Genomic DNA, 26,963 nt, shown 5'->3' with positions numbered 1-26,963 from the left:
CCAGATATCTTACATTTTCTTACTTTGTCTCTCTTGTGACACTTCATAGTTTTGAAAGAGGAAAATATAAGATAATGATTGTGATTTTATTATTATTATTTAAAACTAATTCAATATACTGGAGCTAACAGAACAAGAAGCAATTGATTATGGACTGTCTGTTAGTCTTATGCATCTGCCCCCGGCTTGAAATTAAATGTTAGCGATAGTCCTCAAAAAAGAAATAGAGCTGGTCAGAAAACTGGAATTTTATGTTTGACAATTGTATTCATTCCAAACAGGAACAAAAATATCCAAATTTTTGAAACTTCCTTTGAATCAAAAATTCCAAAACAAGATGATTCAGAGCTGTTGAAACATTTTGCTAATTCAGAGCTGCTAATTCAGAGTTGTTGAATCATGTTGTTTTGATAATGTTGAAGCAATATAAAAATTGTTAATGTGTTACATAATATATATTAAAGTTAATATTTTAATCTGATATAAACATCTAATCAAAATGCTAAATTAAATAAAAGTATTTTGACATTGAAACAAGAAAGCAGAAATGGCTCATTTTGACATTTTCCTGCATACATTTTTGCCAACATCAAAATGTTGAATTGAAATGTGATTTCGACAAAACTGCATTTTCAGAGAGAAAACTTCAGTCACAACATTTTTGACCAGCTGTAAAGTAAAACGATCACTCAAATATCAGCTCATCTACAAGTTTCAAAGTGTAAAGCTTGAACTCATTAATGGAAATGTCCACAGGCACCATCATAAATTAATCTTCAGTGGAATGGCCTTCATCCCTCTCAATGCATGTCTCAAGTTTATAAATGGCAAAGCACTGCAATTTACAATATATCTGATATTCATTAGCACAGGGGTGGTCAACCTGAGCCTGAGAAGGAGCCAGAATTTACCAATGTACATTTCCAAAGAGCCACAGTAATACGTCAGCAGCCTCCACATCAGAACCAGGGCTGCCCAGAGGATTCAGGCAGCCTGGGGCAAAGCAGGGGAGCTGCGGCACTTGTACTCACCTGGCAGCAGTCTGGGTCTTCGGCAGCATTTCGGCGGCGGGGGGCCCTTCAGTCGCTCTGCGTCTTCGGCAGCACTGAAGGATCCCCCGCCGCTGAAATGCCGTCAAAGACCCAGACCACCGCCGGGCATTTCGGCAGTGGGGGGCCCTTCAGTCGCTCTGCGTCTTTGGCAGTACTGAAGGGCCCCGCCCTGCTGAAGACCCGGACCACTGCCGGGCCAGGGCTCGCGGGGCCCCTACAGGGCCTGGAGCCTGAGGCAAATTGCCCCAGTTGCCCCCCCCCGTGGGTGGCCCTGATCAGAACCCCCCCTCCACTCCCAGAGCCTCCAACCTCTCCCAGCCCCACCAATCAGCACCTCTCCATTCCTCCCCACACCTCTTGATCAGCTGTTTCATGGCATGCAGGAGGCCCTGGTGCGGAAGGAGCGAGGGCACGGCAGGCTCAGGGGAGGGGGTGGGAAGGGGTGGAGTGGGGGCAGGGCCTGTGGCAGAGCCAGGGGTTGAGCAGTGAGCACCCCCTGGCCCATTGGAAAGTTGACGCTTATAGCTCCAGCCCTGGAGTCGGTGCCTATACAAGGAGCCGCATATTAACTTCTGAAGAGCCGCGTGTGGCTTCAGAGCCACAGATTGGCCACCCCTGCTTTAGCAAAGAGACAGGCAAGGGTACAGAGAATATTTGGCCCTGCTTTATGAAGCAATGTGAGCATTGCTGGAGCTGTCCTCTCTTCTAAGGATTTGTAGAGACAAGTCTAACCAAACAGTGCCAAGCCTTCTCTCTGTTCCACACAACTCACACACCTTCCATGGTTGTAAACAGCCTTGGCTAGGACAATGAGTGATTGCTGGGCCTTCATACAGGATGCTTACATCCTCTAAGCATTGGGAGTTTGCTTTCAAGGGCAGCAGGATGAGTTCTTTCCTAATTGTTGCGTGAGATGTTTATTCTGAGGGAGGTTTGTAAAGGCATTTTCACATTGCATAATATACCAAAAGTCATTTGAAGTCAGAGAGCTAGATTATTGTAACTCTTCTGCCAGGGGCAGTTGGCATCAACAAGAGCCAGGTTCAATACCTAGGGGTTCCTCTTCACAGTACAAAACAGAACTAGTCAATCCCCCACCAAGTAATTGGAGAAAACTAAACACCACCCCTGGGCACCTGTAAGAGGCAATACTTCCCCACTCACAAGCCCTGAGTCTGTTTCTAACAAAAGAAAACTTTTATTTAAGCATTAATTTGGGAAAATACCACAACCACATTCAAAAGCATCAAAGAGTCCTGTGGCACCTTATAGACTAATAGACGTATTGGGGCATGAGCTTTCGTGGGTGAATACCCACTTCGTCGGATGCATGTCACACGAAAGCTCATGCTCCAATACGTCTATTAGTCTATAAGGTGCCACAGGACTCTTTGCTGCTTCTACAGAACCAGACTAACACGGCTACCCCTCTGATACTATTCAAAAGCATGTAACCATAAAGGAAATGCCCACCCCACAGTAAGTTGGCAGTGTCCTGTGCCTCAGTTTCCCAACTTGCGGAATGAAAGTCCAGTGAAAGAATGTCTCTTTAACATACCAGTCCCTTTTCCATCCATTGTACCCCATTCACAGTTGCTTGTCCTTATCAAAGACCTAGAGTTCAGAGATGCATTCACGTGGCCCCATCTCCCACCCCTGAAAGGGGGCGGTGTCAAGCAATACCTCCAATGCTGCTGCCACCTCTGCAACCAGCTCATTGTTATCTCTGCCACTGCTCACCACTCCTGCCATTATCTCTGCCTCTGAGGTTCCCCCATGTAGCACATCTTAGTGATTTCACTGGGTAGCAGGGCACCTTCTACCACACTGTCCCACTACCAGCTCTAAGGAGTAGGCCCCTAGAACTGTTCATCAGTGATTTCAGCTCTGGTAATCACTGCACAGAAACAAGGATGCTCAAATGAATGCAATCAGCTCTGTATTCAAATACTGAAGAGAGAGAAAGGTCAAATGGCCTCCAGCACCCTCTAAACAAATCCACACCAACAGGTAGGAACACCTGCCTCTCATCTTCAGTAGGCATGGGCATCTTTACTCTCTGCTTACCAAGTGAGGTTCAGTTTAGAATGACACCCTCATTCAGGGTGTGCTAAGTACAGTTCTGCTGCCCTTTACACATACAATAAGGATAACATCATTTCAATACCCCTGCAATCAAATTTAAACATTTTATTAAAGCTAATATTAAAAAATTATATAGCACACAAGTTAAGAAAAGAGTGTCTGTACATGTGGGTATAGTGCTTAGATTATCCAGCTTGTTTTTAAAGTCATAAGCTACATATAGTGCCTAATCAGCAATAACCCAAATTTTGGTGAATAAATTTAAGAATACAGTTTAGGTATTAGCATCCAAGTACATCACTCATGAAAAGTTATACAGAGAGTTGGTTGTGGAAAGCAAATATAGCAATGAGTGAAGATTGTCCCTCAGTAATTGAGAATTAGGGTAGGTTGTCCATGAGGAAAGTATTTCAGTTACTTTCCCAACTTCAGCTCATCCCTCCTGGTATTGCCGATGTCCGGTGATGTGGTCTATGTAGATGTCCCTTGACCACCTGATGGCATCTGACAACATGAGTTGCTGCATCAGCCGAGTGTAGCGCTGACCAATTCTGCATTCTCTCAGCACTCACTCGTTACTGGGGTCCCATGCACCCAGGGCTCCAACGATCAGGGCGTGTATCTGAACCTGGTAACTCTTAGCTCTCAAGGTTTTGGCCAGAAGGGTATATTTCTCCACCTTTCGATCTCGGGCATTGTGGAAGGCCGGGGTCCTGTTCTTGAAGGGAACTGTAATCCAAAACCAGCCAAATTGATCACCTTGGCAAAGCAGGTCCATCTGCCACACACCTAGGCTAAGTAGGTGTGTTTAGGTAAATACAGTCTGCTCCTGATGTCTTCCCCCCCTCTTCCCCCCCCCCCCCCAGTGTGTCATTAAATGTCAGGGGAGAGCTCATTCAGACTCTGCTTACATCATATAGAAATAGATTATAGAACTAAACACAGACTTCTTCCTTTTGTTGAAGAATCAAATCACATTGGGCTGAATTCTGGTTTATACTAAGGCTCCTTTACACCTCTCTGGCAATATAAAGGGCCTTAGTGTTATTTAAAATATGCCCACTACCTGTTTAAATGTGGCATGGCCAAAACAAGTAACAGTCTGGTTCTGTAAGGTTCTAAAGAATCCTGTGGGCACCTTATAGACTAACAGATTTTTTGCAGCATGAGCTTGTGCAGGTGAATCACCACTTCTTTGATGCAAGCAGTAAGCAATTTCCAGGGGGCAGGTGTGTATATATAATATAAAAAAGCAAAAGCTAGAGATAGAGAGGTTATCAATCAGAGGGAGGGGGGCCCTGTTCCAGCAGCTGAGGTGTGAAAACCAAGGGAGGAGAAACTGGTTCTGTAATTGGCAAGCCATTCACAGTCTTTGTTTAGTCCTAAACTGATGGTGTTAAATTTGCAGATGAATTGGAGCTCAGCAATGTAAAACATGGCAGTTACCTCATTTTCTACTCCTTACATCCTGTTTAATTATACAAACCAACTTTTTCTTCTATCAGCACGGCAGAGACATTATAGCAATAAGACAGTCTGTTTTATGTATGATCAGAATAAGTGGAAGGCAAATTCTGGATTTAAGAGATTTTTATACAGTTTGATGGTAGTTGTTGATAGTACCTGATGAAGATGAACTCATCTTGATTTTCAGATCCAAAGTTACGCTTGCAGTGCTAGAATTAGACAACTCGTTTCATTATTTTGTCCTATAAAGTGAAAAAAATTGACACACAAATTCTGAAGGTTAAATATGAAACAGTAAGATGTCATTTTTACTGAGCAACTTTATTAATTATAAACATACTTTGTCTGATTTTCATAAAATGTTGCATCCATATAGAATTTTTTATGGCTGGGGAAACGGCTCTTTGTTTTGAGCCTTGTATCTAAAATATTTAATTATCTTTTCTGTGCCAGGGCCAGACATTTGTATTGTATTCATGTGACTCCATCTGGTGGCTAATTTAACAATTCCAAATATGGTGTCGGCATTTGTTTGTAATACTCAGTGTAGCTCAGTGGCTAGGCTACTAGACTATGATCTGGCATGTTAGAGGTTCACAGCTTGAAGAGGTGGCGGTTTTCATTTTCTAAAATCTCATTTTCCTCTTTGATCCCAAAGACTACATTTTGATAAACTACTTTACCTGAGTCAAATGAAACATAAGTGCTATCTAATCTGTTTTTCATTCAAAAGAACCCAACCATGTCAGAAAATAATTCACTAAAGGTTCATTATCTACACAAAACCAAAGCCCTCTTATGTATATATTTATGTGGACCTTAACACAGTCCTATATAAATGCCTCACAAACATTCCTAAATTCATTCTCCCAACACCCCTGTGAGGTAGGAAAGTGTTATTCCAATTTTAATGGTAGGGAATTGAAGCTTAGAGCTAGAATTGAGGGTTTGATCCTAATTTACCCTAAGGCCATTTTATACCACCTTCATCATTTAAGAAGGTTAACTGAGTGAACTGAGAAGAGTGCTTATGATTTTGCTTTACCTTCTCAGGACAGATTAACACATTTTTACCTCTTTTTTATAAATACGAGTACTATTTCATAAAGGAAGAACTGTCATTTTTTCAAAATATTGTACAGCTATGCTCATTATGTAGTTTCAAGGCCTTATTCGTTTATAATAAAGCATATACAAGTAGGACACCTTGGTTTTGATTTTTTTATACATGAATCATACCTATTGAGGAGCCTATTAAATGCAGACACGCACACCCTGACTGGAATGGAATCACAACAATGACGCAAATTGAACATAAGCATATTATATACTTCTGCTGTTTAGTATAGACAGTTCCAACTAGATGTGCCCATACCATGCTCTGCTTTGTTGTTGTCTGACCTGTATTGGACCTGCTGTGTCTTCACATTGAAGGCCAGACTGAAAATGAAAGCTGCAAGCACAAAGAACAAGGATGCCTGCGTAGCTTCGCATACAGGATTGGAGCACTGAAACACCTTTCTACCCAACAGTGTTCCACGTAAGACTTGATCTATAGCAAAGAAAGTGTGCATGAAGTGTTGCCCTTAGACACAATTGAGTCATGTTGTGCCCATTCACAGCTTCAAGCCAGGAACACCTGAACAGCTTTGGGGATGCACCTGATAGCCTGATTTTCAAAGGCTGTGTGCCAACAATTTTAGGCTTAGTAACATCCACTCAAGGCTCATTGGCAGGTGACAACAGCTTGCAGGTCTTTGGGGAAAGATGAGGGGGGTGACCAGCTAATAATATTATTTGGCCAGATTCTTAGCAGGCGTAAATCGGTGTAGCTCCATCAAAGCAGTAAATTCACAGATATAGAACAGCTGAGAATCTCAGCCATTGGCTCCCATGATTCTGTGGAAAAATCCTGTGACTATAAATCCTAATGTAATAAGTGTATGGTAACAATGAGTAGAGCTACACTGGAATTGGAGATGTAATTTCCAGCTCAAGTAGACATACCTGTGCTAGTGTTGATTGAGCTAGCATGCTAAAAATATAATGTAGCTTTAGCAGCACGTATGAGGGGATGGTCTAGCTACCCAAATACATACCTTGGGTCCTGAGCAGGAATGTACCTGAGTGGCTAGTCCATCTCACTGTTGGCACTGCCATAGCTACACTTCTATTTTTAGCACACTACTTTGATCAGAGTTAGCAAGGTATTACACATTCCAACTCCAGTGTGGACATGCCAAATAACTATGGGAGTCATAAGAATGACCATGTTGGGTTAGTTCAATGGTCTATTTAGCCAGTATACTGTCTTCCAGCAGTGGCCAGTGCCTGATGCCTCGGGGACATGAACAGAGCAATTATTGAGTGATCCGTCCCCTGTCATCCAGTCCCAGCACCTGGCAGTCAGAGGTTTAGGAACACCCAGAGCATGGGATTGCATCCTGACCATCTTGGCTAATAGCCTTTGATGGACCTATCCTCCATTTATTTATCTAATTCTTTTTTTGAATCCCGTTATATTTTTGGCCTTCACAATATCCCCTGGCAATGAATTCCACAGGTTGTGTGAAGAAGAACTTCCTTATGTTTGTTTTAAACCTGCTGCCAATTCATTTCGTTGGGTGACCCCTGGTTCTTGTGCTATGTGAATGGGTAAATAACACTTCCCTATTCACTTTCTCCACCACCTTAGTTGTCTCTTTTCTAAGATGAACAGTTCCTGGCTTTTTAATCTCTCCTTGTATGGAACTTTGTATGCCATATGCCTCATCATTTTTGCTGCCACTTGCGGTACTTTTTCCTAATTCTAATAGATTTTTTTTGCAGTAGGGTGACCAAAAGAGTATGCAATCATAGAATCATAGAACTGGAAGAGATCTCAAGAGGTCATCTAGTCCAGTCACCTGCACTCATGGCAGGGGTAAGTATTATGTAGACCCAGTGATGAGCTGCCAAAATCTTAACAACGGGTTCCCTATAAAAAGTTCTGATTTAACAATGGGTTCCCTATAAAAAGTTCTGATTTAAGGGATGTTCATCCACAGTATGTATTTTTGTACCTTTTCTCCATAAGAAATGGCAATGCATTGAATCATTGGAAGTCATACTTAATAAAAAAACATTTGTATAAAAGTTTGTATAAAAGTTTATAAAAGTTTATTATAATAGAAACAAAGTATTGTCCTGGGTCCATCCTTCCCTCATCACACAGGCTCCTCCAGGAGCTGCATTGGGAGGTTTATAAATTACAGCTCAGCAAACAAGCTGCTGGCTGCCAGGAGCCCTAGGCAGCCAACCCAAGGTACGCCAGCTACACAACCACTGCACAACAACCCCCATCTACACCACACTCAAGAAACAATCCGTGGTGCTGCAAGAACCCTATGCAGTCCCCGCAGAGCATACAGCACCTCACCCCCAGCAACACAACACACTGTACACAGCCCTCCTCCTCCCATACACACCATAAGTGACCTGAACTGCACAACCCCAAGTATTATACATCCCTCCTCAGTGCACAACCCCCAGCCCTCACCCACTACTGTGCAGACCTTCTCCCAGCCGCACAACTCCCCTGCTACCCAGCCGCCCTACAACACACAGCTCTGTCTGGCACACACACTATACACAGGTGGTCCCCACTACAGCACTCCCCTAACTAAAAAATGCACAATGCTCTGAGCCGGGGGTTGGATGGGGGAAGGTGGAGTCAAGGGGGGGGGACATCCTCATGGGGCAGGGGGCCCCTATAGGGCCTGGGGCAAATTGCCCCACTCACTCTCCCCACCCCAGGTGGGCCCCGAAGCTCGCAGCCCCCCCTTACTTTGGTGGCCGCTCAAAGCTGCAGGACAAGCTGGAGCTCCACTGAGCTTCCCAGCTGCCAGCGGCTTGCCACTGCGGCTCTTCGGGGGGAAGGGGGCGGGGGGGCATCCTTGTGGGGCAGAGGGCCCCTGCAGAGCCTGGGGCAAATTGTCCTACTTGCCCCCCGGGCGACCCTGGAGCTCGCAGCCCCCACTTTGCCAGCTGCTCAAAGCAGCAAGACAAGCTGCTGCTCCGCTGAGCTGCCCAGCTGCCTGCGGCTGGGCTCTGCGGGGGAGGGGGAGGGGGACGGGGGGGGCCTGCAGGGCCCGGGGCAAATTGCCCCACTTGCCCCTGGCGACCCTGAAGCACCTAGGGTGACCAGACGTCCCTCCCGGAGGGACTCTCCCCCCGCGCCCTGACTCCGTCCTCTCCTTCCCCTACAGGGGCGAGGAGCCGGCCAGGGTCCCTCCCAAGCCGATAAACTTTACCTGGTCGGCTCACGCGGCCCCGAGCCGCTCTCCCCCTCCGCTGCTGGGGTCCGGAGCCCCGCGCCTCTCCCACTCGGCTGCGCTCCAGGTGCGGCTCCTTCCCTGCTAATTTCCCCGGCCCCTGCGAAATGGCTTTTTGGCCCCCCCCCCATCCCGATGTTTCATTTCTATGATCTGTGGTCACCCTAGAAGCACCCAGTCCCCTCTTACCTTTTGGCGGCCGCTCAAATCATCAGGATGAAGCTGGAGCTCAGGGGAGCTGGCGGCGGGCTGACCACCATGCGGGCTCTGCGGGGGGTAGAGGGCAGGGAATCCTGGGAGCTGCTCAGGTGGGAGACAGGGCAGTCCTGCTGGCCACATCCGGCCAGCAGACCAGAGTTGTTCTCACCTGCCTGGCTCTTTAGCATCCGGTTCTCTGTCCCGCGTCTAATTTTAGCAAACGGTTCTCTGTCCAGCGTCTAATTTTAGCAAACGGTTCGCGCGAACCGTTGCGAACCGTCTGCAGCTCACCCCTGTGTAGACCATTCCTGACAGGTGTTTGTCTAACCTGCTCTTAAAAATCTCCAATGATGGAGATTCCGCAACCTCCATAGGCAATTTATTCCAGTGCTTAACCACTCTGACAGCTCCGAAGTTTTTCCTAATGTCCACCCTAAATCTCCCTTGCAGCAATTTAAGCCCATTGCTTCTTGTCTTAGCCTCAGAATATACAAGATTTGGGCGTACCATGGATTTATATCGTGAGATTTATGATATTTTCTCTCTTATAGGGCCCTATCAAATTCATGGTCCATTTTGGTCAATTTCACAGTCCTAGGATTTTAAAAATAGCAAATTTCATAATTTCAGCTCTTTAAATTTGAAAGTTCATGGTGTTGTAATTGTCGGGGGCCTGACCCCAAAAGGAGTTGTGGGGGGATCACAAGGCTATTGTAGGGGGAGTTGCAATACTACTACCCTTCTACAGATGGCAGCACTGCCTTCAGAGCTGGGCAGCTGGAGAGCAGCAGCTGCTGGCCAGGAGCCCACCTCTGAAGACAGAACCACTGCCAGCAGCAGCGCAGAAGTAAGGATGGCATGGTATGGTATTGCCACCCTTACTTCTGCGCTGCCGCTGGCAGGGCACTGCCTTCATAGCTGGGCGCATCCTGATCAGATGTTTACAGAGAATTGTAGACTGGGTAGATACGGTGCATGTCATGTATTGCTTCACAGATATTTGCCTTTGGAGGCTTGACTCAGTTCATGTGATTGGATTTACAAATAAAGCTTTTGTTTCCTGATAGCACTCCTATGTGTCAGATCTATATTAGAGCAGTGACCTTACCCACTAGTAATACTGCATTAGAACCACTGCATCAGACTCCCAAGTCCCTTTCAGTTCTTCACAGGAGTGACGGAATGTTTCTTTGTTTTTCAAACCTATGCCTCTGGTTCACTTGCTCCTTAGTTATTTCTAGACTTTGGGTGTTTTGCCTAAATTGTGTAAAGGCACAATTCTCTCCAAGAGCGGTTAGAACACAATTCATGCACATTCCCTTTGCAGGGTATCAGCATCTCATCTATCTCACCTTCACTCTATAGGTATATCTATTGACCAGAGTTGCCATTTCAGATTTTGGTAGGGAGGGCGGAAACTTTAACCATGATTCCAAAGGCTACTTGGGCACCTGAAAATTCTTGGTTTTTTGCAGATAACAACTTAGATACAGTGTTCCTGTCAGTTAATAATTTATAATTCCTATATAAAGAAAGACAATTAAATAAATATTAGACTCACTCAGCTAATACTTGTTCTGACATCTTGTGTCAATTCACTTAAGGGATACTGATTAGGTTTAAAAAATGTATATTCTTACTTTGTTGCTAACATTTGAATACAACAATTGTAGAAAAACCTAGATTATTTTCTATCACTTTTTTGTAGTTCATCAAGCTTGGAATAGATCATTTAACTTTTGGAAACATCCTATTAGGGCAAGGCCCCGTGCGTTTATACTGTACCTCCCTGGAGCTCTAGGGGTGCTACAGATACAACTTAGATAATTTTTTCTTCAAGGTTCCCAAGACACAGACCAGGTTTTCATCTCGAGGCCAAAAGACCAATAATATCAAGACACTTGATCACGGCCTTGGATAGGCCAAGAGACTACTCACCCCATAACTACACTTTTGATCTTAGCTCTAAGGAGCCGACTACACTAGAAAATGACTTTAAATAGGAGTGAAAATGACACTTTCATGTCACTATCATGAGACTCATGCCACATTTTAGCTTACAGATTATACAAAAGAAGCGGCCACAACAGCATGTAGAATCTCACTGACCAGAGCATCCTGAAAGAGAAGAATACCAGATACTCTGTTGCTGGAAAGCTTACTGCTGTACCTAAATAATATTCTAGGAACATAAAAAAACAGCAGTGCGAAATATTCTTTGCTTTTACTGAAGTGAAACAAAATGCTGCATCAAATAAAAATAAACAGACAAATCAATAATTTAAAGACTAATTTAAATGAGCAAAGGATAAAACAACCAGAGGGTGAAATAGAGCCTGTGTTATATTGTGCAGCTGTTCTGGTTATTGTGTGCTGTAGGGACTCAGCCCTGCAAAATGTGCAGTACTCTCATTTCCCTGGCAATGGAGGGGGCTTAGAAACCTACAGAATCAGGCCCTTGCCTTGTGCATTGTGTTTTCATGAAGCCTTCTCCTTTTGGTCATACAGAAAGCCAGTAACACCATGAGGGTTTCATTCGCTTTGTTTTTTGTACTCATTTTCAACTCATCATTTCTAATCTGAGTCAGAGTCGGTCCTCATACATGCAGTTGCAGTGATGATGGATGGGTATATACGTACATCCAAGAACAGAATCTGGCCTTTTCTCATTAATGCCCATCTTTTCATGGGCACTTTTGTGGATGACAATTTATTCACACAGGTTTAGCTGTCATAAGGTTTGCAATTGTAGCAAAGAATTATAGCTACAGGCAATGTTTTCTTCATTATGTGTTTGCTAATACAGGGATTCTCAACCTGGGGAGAGTATAGGGTTGCAATCACCCTTCCTTTCTTTATGGCTACTTGGGAAAGTGATTCACAACACTTTTTCTATTGTCACATGGAGTCATGGTGTGGAAAAGGTTAAAATTACTGTATTCCTATATTGGTGAATTCTGTGAATGGGTGTGGCTTGCAATCATGGTCAAGGAGGGACTTTTTTTTAAAAAAATGCTTGGTTTGATAATGAAACCCAGTTCTGGTAGTATTACACAATGTGATTATGCCTGGTAAAATCCTTAACAATCAAACAAATTATGCAAAGGGAGGTCAGATGGTAACAACAACCCCCATTATATATATATTTTTATATAGCTAGCATGTCGCTGCAGCCTGTGCTGCTTTCCGCAGCTCCCATTGGCCGGGAATGACGAACCACGGCCACTGGGAGCTGTGGGTGGCCATGCAAATGTAAACGAACTGTCTGGCAGCCAGCCAGCAGATTACCCTGCTGGGCCACGTGCCCGTGGGCTGTAAGTTGTCCACCACTCATCTAGAAAGCCCCAGACTTGTACTGGGGGATTTTTCTATGTGCTGGTGTAATGTCTTCCAGACAGAGTTGCCAACCTGTAGGCTCACTCTGGGGAAACAGTCTCCAAATTGAACAGTACAGTTGTGATGCTGGTAAAGTAAAAACTGTCTATACCAGTAATAACATGTATTGTGTGGCAGCTGAAGATGCCCACTTCTGGTATAGACTCAGGAAACTTTATTTTAATTGGCCTATGTTCTGTTTCACACCTAAATTTCCCATGATAATAAAAAGAAATGATTTTTATATTTTGTATCAGTTTTTTATAATGTAATAAAAACAAATTTAAAATTGCAGAAGGATGCTTTAAAGCATAGCAGGCTTATAATGTGAAATTACACCCTGGTGGGCTATACAATAAGAGGTCAGCTTGTATGCCCTGGTTCATACTTTGAGTCTAGTACTAATGGTGGTTCAAGTGATTATAGCTACTGTGGTCTTGGGAATGTATTGCTGGGTAGTGAATTTAAAAAAGAAAGCACAGAAAAACAGGAATATAATGCAAATATAAAAAAAGAAAAACAAAAGCAGTGGAATGTAGGCCTGTCTTGACATGAGTAAAATTGACATGGGTGAGGCCTCATTTCCTGGGAGACAGGATTAGGGAGCTAAATGGAGCTACAGGCTGGAAACAGAATGTTTGTACTAGCTAAGATAAGAGGGAACCTCCAGGGAACCATTTACAATGGCCAAGATAAAAATGGATAAAATAAGCCTGGAATGTAAAATGAGGTATAGAGGAAATTGTGCACGGACAGTGCATGGTGTATGGGTATTGGTTCCTCCAAAGTGACCAAGCCACTCCCAAAACACGTGACGCAAAGTACACCTCTATCCCGATATAACGCTGTCCTCGGGAGCCAAAAAAAATCTTACCGTGTGATGGGTGAAACCGCGTTATATCGAACTTGATTTGATCCGTCGGAGTGCGCAGCCCCCCCCCCGGGAGCGCTGCTTTACCATGTTATATCCGAATTTGTGTTATGTCGGGTCGCGTTATATCAGGGTAGAGGTGTATAGTAAATGCAATGTAATGTGTAAATGTATATCAAAGAAGAGGTTTGCTGTGTAACTTTGGTTGTGTGGTATGCCCTACTCACACTTCATATGCTTGAGTCTGATGAACTCAGGGTAGCTATACTGAGTGATGAGAGTGGAGTCAAACTGAGCTGCCGGAGACCCAAGTAGAAGGAGTCTCGGGGGAGCACCAACAGTTATGAACGGTTGGTCAGAGTAACATAATTACAATGCCACATATGTGGGGGAAGATCCTGTTATTTCAGGTTGGAACCAGTCATACTGATCCAATTCCTGAACAGGAATAGTTAATTCTGTTTGAAATATGATTTAAGATTTGGAGAAATCACATTTGGACATAAAAACTAACATACAAGCTATATGATGTTTATAAGATGTGTTTTTCATTCTCTCTCAGTGAAGAGAAACTGACAAACGTTTTGATATGTTAAGCAGGGTGACATTAAAAGGTGACTAATACAGTATGCTGCCATTACAAAGTTTCAGATATACTTACTGAAAGCAACAGACTATCCTTTTAAGAATATCCATCTGAAGAACATCCACCTATAACAAAACTTCAAAGGAAGGGTAGAAAATATGTTTCAGGCCAGGATTTTGGAAGTGAATCAAAGAAATATGGATTGCATGAAACCACTAAGAAGCTTAAGGAAAAAACAAACAAGCAAACAAAATGGATTCAATATGTGCAAAAAAATATTGCAATGGATATAGATGGAAAACAAGCCATACTATCTGGGGAAAACAGTGAAACAAAGGTGGTTTTTGAAACACCCTAAGTAAAAAAATTACATACAAGGACAGAAAAAAAATATGTGGATGTACAAACTAACCATGAAACACTTTAACGTCCTCTTTAGCACTTTATCACTCCCACTATTCCCAGCTATCTAGGTCCATCCGAGCTCTGAAGTGTTAATTTGTGCAAAAAAGTCCTTTTAACTACACATACCTTTTATTTAAATTACTTCAATTCAGTTTTTCATTGTTTAAGACACTTCCCAAGACCTCACTAGCTACTAAATTCTGAGACTGTAGCTCACAGGCAACCTATGGCATGTGTGCCAAAGGTGGCATGCAAGCTGATTTTCAGTGGCACTCACACTACCCGGGTCCTGGCCACCAGTCCGGGGGGCTCTGCATTTTAATTTAATTTTAAATGAAGCTTGTTAAACATTTTAAAAACCTTATTTACTTTACATACAATTGTTTAGTTATATATTATAGACTTATAGAAAGAGACCTTCTAAAAATGTTTAAATGTATTACCGGCACACGAAACCTTAAATTAGAGTGAATAAATGAAGACTCGGCACAGCACTTCTGAAAGGTTGCCTACCCCTGCTGTAGCTCTTCTATTTTATCTTCCAGAGTAACACACTTCTTTTTCTCCAAAGCTCTAAGCTTATCTTTTATGGTTTTTGCACTTATTTCTTAACTTAGTATACTTGGACTGCAAAGCTGTACTCACTAAATATCGTCTTTGAAGAATGGCCGCTTTTTATTTTGAATTTATGCAAATAGGTAATAGACACTGTGTTCTCACCTGACCTTTCAGTATTTTTTTTACTTTGTTTTTTCTTTACAACTTTGATTTGCTCTTTATGCTGTTTTCCTTCTTCTCTCAAAGTGGCACATTTTATTTGTAAAGTTTTAGCCATGAGAAATAATTCTTGTAAAACCGCTGCTTTGATTTTGGCTTTCTTTCCCATAGAATAAAAGACCCTAAATACAATTTTTTCTGGCTGCCAATGCATCCAATTTTTGATATTTCAATGGCATTCCATAGGCCTTTGCTGTGCTGTGCCAATCATCTATTTATTTATATCATTCAACAGACCTTTGCCATGCTCTGCCAAGTATATTTTTTCCCACAGTGATATCACTGTCTGGAGAGGGGCGGGTTCCTCCCAGTCCCAGTCTTCCTCTGATACTTCTCAGGGGAGTCTATAGGGCAGGGGCGGCTCCAGTGTTTTTGCCGCCCCAAGCAGCAGCAAAAAAATAAATAAATAAATAAATAAAAGCCACAATCGGTGACAGCTCTACCACCACTGCTTCATTTTTTGGCAGCAGATCCTTCCCTCTGAGAGGGACTGAGGGACCCACTGCCGAATTGCCGCCAAAGAGCCGGACGTGCCACCCCTTTCCATTGGCCACCCCAAGCACCTGCTTGCTGTGCTGGTGCCTAGAGCCAGCCCTGCTATAGGGTTCACCCTTAGATTTAACCCACTTCTCCAACATACTACTAACTTCCTCATATTTAAACCCTTAAACTCTTTCAGTGCCACTTCCCTTAATGCTAGGTTGTGATCCTCACACTAATGGGTGTATATTGTACCTGCCTAAGACCTGAGACATGGCACCACTATGTTGCAGTTCCCCTGAGACATCTTCCACTTGCTTCTCCAAGAACTCAGTTCAACTCCAGTCTTGTCAGTCAAGCTCCTTTATTTGGCATACAGCAAAGTTACCCTGAGTTGAACAGACTCGAGCATGGTGGGTGGACATAGGGAATAACACATAGCCAAAGTTACACAGCAAACCTCTTCCTTTATATGTATTTACACATCACATTCCATTTAGTGTACAATGCATCATTTTGGGATTGGCTTGGTCACTTTGTAGGAACCAATTTCTGTACAGCATGCTCTGTGCATGCACTGTGCACATATGACTTACTTTATGTTCCATGTTTATTTTACCCATTTGTATCTTGTCCGCTGTAGAGGTTCCCTGGGTGTTTCCCCTTATTTTAACTGATACAGACATTCTGTTTCCAGCCTGCTAATCCATTTACCTTCCTAATGCTGTATCCCAAGAATGAGGCCTCACTTACAACCAATTACCTTTACAAGCACAATTCAAGCAGGTCTTTCTACTAATCATCATGTTGGGGGAAGGAGGTTTCCCTCAACAGTCAGGTCTCACTGATTTTAAAAAAACAAGGAGTCCTTGTGGCACCACCCATGGCTACACTCGCAGATGTAGAACACTGTGAGTTAAACCCGCCTTCACAGAGTGCAGTAGGGAAAGCACTGTGGTCTGTCCACACTGACAGCTTCAAGTGCACTGGCGTGACCACATTTGCAGCACTTGCAGTGGCATTGGGAGTGGTGCATTATGGGCAGCTAGCCCAGCATGCGACTGCAACGTGCTTTTCAAATGGGGTGGGGTGGAGTGTGACAGGGAGTGTGTTGCGTGTATGTGGGAGGAGAGAAAGTGGGTTTTTCGGAGTGCTGAGAGTGTATCAGCATGCTGTCTTGTAAGTTCAGACCCTCCCTCTCCCTCCCACCTCTGTCTCATTCACTCAAAGCAATCAGTAAATGTTTGCTTTTTCCTCAGAGCCAATAAGCAGCTGGCTTCTCCGAAACGGAGCTTTGAAAGGGCATTTCCGCATTCCTGCAGCCAATTTCACAACAATGACAAGAGTGGCCACTTGACTTAAGGGGATTATGGGATGTTTCTGAAGGCTGATAACAGCGCAGTAATGCAACACCTCATTCACACTGGCACCACAGGGCTCCAGCGCGGGTGCAGCAAACGTTATTCCACTCGCTGAGGTGGAGTACCAGCAGCGCTGTAGCTGCGGAGTCAGAGCGCTCTACATTCCTTGCAAGTGTGGACAGGAAGTGAGCTAGGCCTCCCGGGGCTGCTTTATTGTGCTGTAACTCTTAAGTGTAGCCAAGGCCTCTGAGACTAACATGGCTACCACTCTGAAACTGATTTTAAAGTATTTAAAATTATAATTTCACCAGGATGAGTAGGTGTCTTCATAGCATATGTAGTTTCATTAGTCCAGAATCACTGTTACATTGTATCACAGTTTAGAGCAACTTCACCATACTTCCCCTCAGTGGTCCAGCAAGGGCACCCACTCTGAGGTTACCTGATCCCTAGTCATTGCCTTTCTTGGGTGGAGATCCATGTGCCTCTCTCCGTCCTGACTTGGAATATATCTAGGCTGCACAGTTCCCTGCCTTCACTCTGTTATTCCCAGCAGAGACAGGTGAACCTAAGCACACCTGCTTGCTTTCTCTTCAGAGACTTATAACAGAGTATCAGAGGGGTAGCTGTGTTAGTCTGGTTCTGTAGAAGCAGCAAAGAATCCTGTGGCACCTTATAGACTAGCAGACGTTTTGCAGCATGAGCTTTCGTGGGTGCATCCGAAGAAGTGGGTATTCACCCACGAAAGCTCATGCTGCAAAACGTCTGGTAGTCTATAAGGTGCCACAGGATTCTTTGCTGCTTATAACAGAGTGGTTTTCAACAGTTATAAGTTATCACACAGCTCTTTTTACACAAATCTATTTTATTTTTAAGGTAAAAGCTTTAAGGAAAACATATTAAAAACAATAAAAGAACCTGCATGCATGCTAATAAGTTTATCAGAGTTAACCTGAATCCCGAATGTGGTCTCTGGCTGAAGCACTCCTTCCAACTCCCCGCCGTCCCCCGCCAAGAGTTTTCCTTGTGGTTTCAAGTTCATCACAGCTTCAGCTCAGAACAAGCACACTCAGAAAATGGTTAGTCTCACCTTTATACAGTTCAGGGGTCTTTGAACTGGGGTTTCCAGGAGGAGAAAATTAGCGCACAATGAGTTTTCCTCCCCTGGGCATAGCTTCAAAGGGGTCAATTCAAAGTGGGTGATTCAAAGGGGTCCCAAGGAACTTCTTAGGAATTCCACTTCAGTTATTGTTCCCAAAATCCCTTTGAAGTCCCTAATACATTCCAGACATTGCATTAGTCTAGTCTGCATTAGTGTAGACTAGGTCTACACTGGGAGCAGGGGAGGGGTGTCAACCTAAGATACGCAACTTCAGCTACATGAATAGCACAGCTGAAGTCGGCGCATCTTAGGTCGATTTACCTGGCGGTGAGGACGGCGGCGAGTTGACCGCTGCCACTCCCCTGTTGACTCCTCTTCCACCTCTCGCCACGATGGAGTTCCAGAGTCAATGGCAGAGTGATCAGAAATTGATTTTATCGCAACTACACTAGACGCGATAAATTGATCCCCGATAGCTCGATCACTACCTGACAATCCGGCGGGTAGTGTAGACATGGTATGTCTACATTACAGTGACACTGCTGCAGCACTTACAGCAACAGATGGGGCTTTTCTGTCATGGAGGGCTTGTCTACATTTAAAACACCGCAGTGGTTTCACTGCACCGGCACCACTGTAGTACTTCAGTGATGACACAACCTACACCGATAGGAAGGGTTCTCCCATTGTCATAGATACTCCACCTCCCTGAGATGTAGTAGCTAGGTCAATGGAAAAATTCTCCTGTCGACCTAGCACTGTCAACATCAGGGATTAGGTTCGGGGTGGCAGGTTTGTAGAAATTTTGGTGGTGTCCAGAACCCACCCCCACCCAAACTCAGCCTCCCCACCTGCCCAAGGCTCTGGGAGGGAGTTTGGATGGGTGAGGAGGTCTGGGGATTGGGGTTCAGGGAGGGAGTTTGGGGGATGGGAGGGGGTGTGGAAAGAGAGGTGCAGATTCTGGGAGGCAGTTTGGGGATGGAAGGGGGTGCAGAGGGAGAGGGCGCAGGGGTGAGGGCTGTGGGGTGTGGCTGCAGATGAGGGGTTTGGAGTGTGGGAGGGGCTCAGGGCAAGAGTAAGAGTGTGTGGGATGGGGGCTTTGTCTGGGGATGGGGGGGTTGGGGTGTTAGAGAGGCTCAGGGCTGGGGCAGAGGGTTGGAGTGCAGGGGGATGAGAGCTCTGGCTGGGACTGGAGATAAGGGGTTTGTGGTGTTGGAGGGGCTCAGGGCTATGCAGAGGGTTGGAGGGCTCTGCCTGGGACTGGAGATGAGGTGTTTGGGGTGTTGGAGGGGCTCAGGGCTAGGGTAGAGGGTTGAGGGTGCGGTGGGGGGTGAAAGCTCTGACTGGGGGTGTGGGCTCTGGGGTAGAGCAGCGCTGGGGATGAGATTGGGGTGCAGGCAGGCTGCTCCAGGACAGGGGCCAGAGAGGAGGACTCCCCCCAGCCCTTTCCCTGCCAGCAGCAGCGAGCTCTGGGGGAGGAGCCCCCCTTCCCCCCCCCAGCAGCGCACTCACCCCCACCACTGTCACTGCATGTGTTCCTAGGGGCCCTTCTCAGGTCCAGGAATCTCCCTCGCCTCCCCTGTGGTGGGTGCCACGGGGTGCTGCATGTGCCTCCTCCCCTGCTGTTGCCTCTGACTGTAGCCTCACTGGGGGTGAGGGATGGGGCTGCCTCCTTGCCCAGCATGGGGTAGAAGCAGTGACTGTGGGCGAGGCAGGGCCCTGTGCTGCTGGAGGGTCCTGCCGGAAAAGGGAATGGTCTGTGGTGGAAGGGCAGGCTCAGAGTCAGTCTGACCTGGCAGTCGAAATGGGGGGCACTAGGACCCTGCGGCAGCAGTTGCTGCAGGGAGGCAGCATGGAGCTGCATGGAAGAGACAGTGACTCTCTGCTCCAGGGCCCCAGGAAGGCAAGAGAGGGCTGGGGGGGACACCCAGCCCCAAATATTGGTGGAGCAGAGTGACCTAGTTATACCAATCTAATTTCCTAGTGAAGACCAGGCCTGCAGTAAATTCTCTTATATTCAGAGGCTGTAGCCAAGTTGATGGAAGAATTCTTCTGTCAACCTAGCAGTGCCTACATCAGGTCTTAAATTGGCTTAATTGCATCACCCAGAGTGTGAAATTTTTCACTGCTCTGAGCATGTAGCTAAGCCAATCTAACTTTGTAGTCTAGACTACCCTCAGTGGCCTAGAGAAGTTATGTACATACAATTCTACAATAACACATACACAATGGCATTTTTAATACAATGCTCCCCAGAGATATTACACCTAATTCAATAAACTTTAACTGAATTCAATAACGTTCATTCAGGATATTGCAGGAAATTGTCAGTCAGTCACACATTAGTCATGCTATTTCAGACCTGACGTAGAATAATCTTTCCCACAGGCAAATATCTCCCAAGTGGAATAGTTCAATGTCCAGAGCCCACAGAAAAGGGCACTGGTCAGAACGCTCCTCAAGGCTAATTTCTTTGACATTGTTTTGTCTGGCTCTATGCTGCAATGCAAATGTCTTGTGAAATCAATATATACAACCATTTGCCAGAGTGTATGGTACAACTAAGACCAGTAAGAGATTTAGGAATTGATCCTGAATCTTTTGGTGCACCAAAATGCTTACTAACTTAACGTAAGTATGGGGGAAACGCAAGAAATGCAGGTATTGGTCCCACTTTGGCAGTCTGGACTTTTCTCTATAAATGTACACTGAAATGGTAGCTCATGCAGCATTGCACATAAGTATCTGACATTTTCTGAGAAAGTAGTGTATATTTTTTCTACATGCATTGCTTAGAATATGTTTATAGATAGTGACCACTTTAGAGCTGTTTGTAGTATTAGGTTTCATAAATGTGCAGTTATAACTCAGATGTGCATTTCAAAATCCTAAAAGGGAAAGCAACAATATTTCTGTCTCTAATTTTAGCATGATCTGCTTTTCCTCTGGTTGCTTTTCCAAACACCTGAGGCCAGACATGAGTAAATTAGATTATGCTAAAATGCATATTAATGAAGCTCAAGCAATGGTTCCCCAAAGGGACAGTAAAACTATATATAGCTCTTTTTTTCCTCTTGGTTAATATGCCTTTCAACACATTTAGATCCTGCTAAAATCCTTCAGTTCTAGAATGGTAAAGAAAATACTGGGAAATGATTAAAAAAATCAGAAGCTCATTTATTTGAAGCGTGTAAATGATCCCCTTGTATGGTATTCTTATTTAATGTTGTGCTATTTCAAAAGAAATATGCTAAAAATGACCTCTTTTTCACCTGTGTCCTACATGAGAAACTGAATATCAATGCTCTAGGAGTGGGGAAAGAAGACATGTTCTCTTACCCTCATCTCTGTATTTCCCCCAGTAAAAAACAATAGCTATTATTGTAATTAATAATAGGAGGGCAACAACCACCTAGCATACAGTACTCTGCACAACAGAGGGGAAAGAGAAAGTTCTGGGGAAGGACACTGGGATAAATCCCTATTCTTAAGAAAAGAGACATGGAATCTTAAATATCCATGCAGTGCACACAGAACCTCAGATTTTTTAAAGTCTCATGTAAAAGATTCATATGCACTAAACAAGGAACTCAGTTTATCAACCATATAAGAATAGGGAAGAGTCAGCCCTGCCAGTATTCAAACCAGTAGTATAGGAAATCAAGTTGTTTCAAATCTAATACACAGATCACTAATTTTGTTGCTGATTGTGCCAGTTGCTTTAAGTAGCTTAGATTATAAATGGTTAGCTCAGATGATAAGTGGTTAGGGGTTGATTACCTTTTATTGGCTTATATGTCTAACATTTGGCTTTGGGCTGAAACTTTTCATACTTGGCATTAGGGGAAGTATTGTGGCCTAGCTGATGGACCACTGGACTGGGACTTTGTGATCCAGTTTCTATTTCTGAAAAGTATTATATAAGAGCTAGGTTTTATTATTAGATCAAATATAAATGGGTTAGGCCATTTTTAAAGTGAATGTTGTTTTTTTTTTAAAAAGTATGAATAGGTTCCAGTCTATGACTAGGGCTCCTAGGCTTATAGTAAAAAAACCAAACCCAGTAATAATAATAGACCTTCTCACTGTAAAAAAAAAACAAAAACTGTGTACCTTTTTAGAATGAGGACTAGAGAGTCACTGCTAGGGCTGAAAAAGAACTGTTTGGAAATGTTGAAAGGAATGCTTATGTGAAAACAGCACACTGCATGTATACAGTAGAAATGTCCACTGTCCCTGGGGGCACTTGTAAATATGCAAACAGATTTCCAACCATGGCTACTGATTTGGGTGCCCAATGTAAGGCATCTCAAGATCGGCACACTAACAGTGATATCCAAAATCAGGGGCTGCTCTTGAAATTGTTCACTGAAGGGTGCTGGTGTGCACAGCTCAGAGCAGGGTGATAAGAATTCAATAAACAGCCACAACAGTATAAATACAAAATGTAAGATCTACCTCTATTTAATTAAATTGTTCCTTTCTCTGCTCTCCACTTCTTTCCCACAAGCCCATTGACACTGAACTCCTTAGCATTCCAAATTCTTACACCTCCCAGAATGCTTTGCAAATGAGTTAATTGTGAATGTTTTTAAGTTTCATTCTCAGTGTTTTTAATTGGAGGGAAAAATTAAAAACAAACAACAAAACACGCTAAATTCCTTTTCCTGTTCTCCTACCACTGTTATTGGTTTAATTACTATAACACCTAAGAGGACCAGGACCCCCTTGTGCTAGCGCTACCTTCTCCATCCACACTGAGCCCAGCCCCCATTCCAGAATCACTGTGCTCTCCTCCCCCACAAAACACATTCCCTTCCAGGCACAAGTGTGCAGCCTCCTGTTCTAGATTAGCATCAAGAGTTCATTGGTTGAGAAAGTGTGCTGAAGAGGGTCTCCTGCTGTTTGCTTCAGAGATGTGGGAGGTTCAGTCCAACCCTCTTCCTCCCCCCAGTCCTTCCTTTCTCTCCTATTGCTACCACATGTCTAGGAGCAACCAGAGTCTGTCTCTCTCTTGCAGGGGCTCAGGCTCCAATTCCTAGGGTGGGGAGGGAGAGACATAGAACTGTGGGGCTCCTGGCTAAGTAGCTCCAGGATGAGAATGGCTACTTGAGTTAAGTCACTCCCACTACTCACTCTGGGAGCCAAGGAGCTTGGGAAACCTTAACCCAGCCCTGTAACTTCCATCTTCCAGCATTAACTCTGGCTCTACGCTGGCACACACACCCCAGACAGTAAAGGCTTTGTACTGAAAAAGGCGACGCTGGCAGCAAGCCATGCTGATAATGGGGGATGAGGAGAGGCCAGTTGGCAGCCTGCCCATGAATCTATGGGGGTTGGAGGCTACAAAAGGAGGTTCTATAACTCAAACTCATTCCCATGAGAGGAACATTAGTTCATGGCTCTCACTTTAGTTGCCTGGGACCTCTGACCCTGTTTGCTATGGGATGGTTCAATATGGCCCTGAAAACTTAATTTTTGGCATTTTAATTTAACACATCATCAAGGGTAAAAAGGTAAACTAATGAATTAAGAGGTGAGAAAGTGAAAGATTCATAGAGCCATGTTATGTTGACCACACTATACAAATAGTATTTTTGTTTCCATTTTCCTTATTAAATGTAATCCTTAAATAATACTCTACATTTTAAATGTTTAGCACAAAAAAATACAAGATATCTAAGTGAAGGTTATTTGTAAAGCCTTTACACTTCCATCTTTTTATATTTTAATTGTGTAGCATTTAATTGTGCAATGTTACCATACTGTTGTAATTTTTGTGGGTTTAATTTTATGATAGTTTCCAAAAGTCACAAACATGGTTTTAAAACCACACACCTTGCATAGCAAGCAATATTTCCAACAACACAGCAGAAGAAGTTGCCACACACAAAAAAAACCCTTATTAATTCTATTCTAAATTACTGATCTATAAGTATAGTTGTGATAAGTTTTTGCAACAGCAAATGTAAAATTTGAGTTGTATGTTTACTTACTGATCATATATAACATGCACCTCAGCTAACACATCTACCACAATGGGGTTGCTTAGGTTTAGTGAGATTTTCCCATTAATCATACCATGTTCAAATCAAGAGGGGAAAAAAATCAATTTTGAACACTTTGGGGAATAAAAAAAAATTACTTTTGAAATAAACGTTCATCATTAAGGTCTTCCCTACATAGCTATCCAATGGAAAAATAAAATAAAGTGTCAAACCTACACTTTCATTTAAGCCACAACACTTGCAGTATCTAGTTGTTTAAGATTTCCATTGTGGGAATAACCGAGTGCTCTCTCAGAGTATGTGTTCGACTGTGAGCTGAGCAGCACTCTTTTCCTAAAGCATCAAGGTGTAGAAAATTACCACTACTTGTGAGTTTTTGCTTCTCAGTCTATCTATTGGTGACAGCATGATAATTGGTTTTTGAATGACATACGGCTCCAGCAGTTTGAGCTGTTACATTATGGAGACCATTCACTCAGTAGCTCAGCCTGAGCATTTCTAATAGTAAGAAATATCTTACTTAATAGTATATCACTAATCATCTCAGGCTGGGCGAATTTAAAGTAGATGAACTACTGTGGCAAGTGTTAATAATTGAAAAGCCTCCATTTTGTTTCTTATGAAGACCTGCTCTGTTTTTGAGATCAACTTATCCCCTCTCTCTCAAGACTCTAGTTTTAAAAGTAAGAGTATTTTGTCTTTTGTTTTTGTCACTGTGGCTTATTATGGAATAACTTAGTTGCTCAACATCCCACTTTCAGCGAAACAGCAGAAAATACGTAAAAAGGTTATTGATTCCTTGGATTTCATGTCACTTTGGGAATGACAGTAAAAAATGAAAAGGGATTTTTACAGTGAAAAAAAATCTGCAGTAATGGAAGGATTCAGTTTACATCTGGTAAAACCTCACATCTGCCATGTCACTAAGAAAAGGTGAGTAAAAACACAACTAGCTTAAGCAGAACCATCTAGATGTTACATATCTTGAGGTTAACACATGGTAACTGCATAGGTGCTGGAACTAGGGGTGCTGCCGGACCTTCTGGCTTAAAGTGGATTTACAGTTTGGTTCAATGGCTCTCAGCACCCCTCATAATACAAATTGTTCCAGCATCCCTGGGTAACTGTTCCCATTCTACTCAGCACTGGTGAGGCCTCAGATGGAGTAGTGTATCCAGTTCTGTGCAACAGACTATAGGAAAGATTTGGACAAATTGGAGTGAATCCAGAAGAGAACAATCAAAATGATAAAAGGTTTCCTATGAAGAAAGGTTTACAAACCTGGGCATGTTTAGTTTTCAGAAAAGAAGACTGAAGAGGGACCTGATAACAGTCTTCAAATACACCTCTACCCCACTATACCGCTGTCCTCGGGAGCCAAAAAAATCTAACCACATTATAGGTGAAACTGCATTATATCGAACTTGCTTTGATCCACTGAAGTGCGCAGCCCCGCCCCCCCCAGAGCACCACTTTACTGAGTTATATTCAAATTTGTGTTATATCGGGTCGTGTTATATCGGGGTTGAGGTGTATGTTTAGCCTACATAAGTGATAATGAGCTAAGGCATAAAGTTAGTGCATATAATTTTGTGACTTTTATCATAGATAATTAAGGACGAGCAAGTTAGACCTTTGGCATAGATAGATGGCTACCTAAGTTCATGCCCTCTTTAAACTTAACAGGTACACCACAAAGAACATTGAAATAACTGTTAGGCCAGAAATAACAGATGTGAGACTGAGTCAATGGCCATTAATCATAGAATCATAGAACTGGAAGGAACCTCAAGAGGTCATTTAGTCCAGTCCCCTGCACTCAAGGCAGGACTAAATATTATCTAGACCATCCCTAACAGGTGTTTGTCCAATCTGCTCTTAAAAATCCCCGATGATGGAGATTCCATAATCTCCCTAGGCAATTTCTTCTAGTGCTTAACCACTCTGACAGTTAGGAAGATTTTCCTAATGTTCAACCTAAACCGCCCTTGCTGCAATTTAAGACCATTGCTTCTTGTCCTTTCCTCTGAGGTTAAGAGCAACAATTTTTCTCCCTCCTCCTTGTAACAACCTTTTATGTACTTGGAAACTGTTATCATGTTCCCTCTCAGTCATCTCTTCTCCAGACAAAACAAACCCAGTTTTTTCAATCTTCCCTCATAGGTTGTATGAATACTGTGACAAAGTTCTGACCTTGACTTCGTGGGTCCTGTGTTTCCTAGGAAATTTTGCTAGCCTCAGAGGCTCACTGTGACCCTCCACATAGCTTTTCTCTCTCTAGAGGCAAGGATCACAGCTTATTGAGCCATTTTCATCATAAGCCAACAAGGGAAGTGAGGAGAAGCAACCCTACCTCGCACAGTCTCAGTGATTAATCAGGGAGGGGAGGGGGAAGCCCAGGCCCACCATCTACTCTGGGCTCCAGCCCAGGGACCCTAAATTTAGCAACTATGGTAGCTGACTTTTTGGAAATAGGATGTGTGCAATTCCCTGGGCCACTTACCCACAGCAACCCCCACTCAATATCTCCTTCACTGTTACCTCAGGACCTCTTTCCTTGCACCTGATATAGATTTGTACTGCTTCATTCCTCCAGCAGCACACCTCCTCCATATAGCTCCTAACACCCACACCTCAATGACTAACTGGGAGGCTTTTAACTAGTTCCAGCCAGCCCTTGATTGGCTTCAGGTGTCCCAATCAATCTAGCTATCTCCACTGCCTTCTAGAAGGATCTTAATTGGCCCCAGGTATCTTGATTAACCTGGAGCAACTGCCATTTGGTTACCATGGTACCAGGGATTTGTTTAGCCTGGGGCTAACATACCTATTCCTCACTACTTTACTGTAGCCATCTGGCCTTGCCCCATCACAATACATATG

At 43.7% G+C, this 26,963-nt stretch overlaps 1 long non-coding RNA gene across 1 annotated transcript; it reads right to left on the bottom strand.

Annotated features, from left to right (window-relative positions):
* Positions 1-3,548: 3,548 nt before the first annotated feature.
* On the bottom strand, positions 3,549-26,701 carry LOC120387694. Its single transcript, XR_005590300.1, has 3 exons — positions 26,622-26,701; positions 4,761-4,846; positions 3,549-3,866 (listed from the first exon to the last, which is right to left on the bottom strand). It is a non-coding gene; the product is annotated as an uncharacterized LOC120387694 (long non-coding RNA).
* Between the last annotated feature and the right edge of the window lie 262 nt (positions 26,702-26,963).

This window comes from Mauremys reevesii, linkage group 1 (assembly GCF_016161935.1).
Source record: "Mauremys reevesii isolate NIE-2019 linkage group 1, ASM1616193v1, whole genome shotgun sequence".
NCBI lineage: Eukaryota > Metazoa > Chordata > Testudines > Geoemydidae > Mauremys > Mauremys reevesii.
This window is presented reverse-complemented; position numbering and strand designations above follow the sequence as displayed.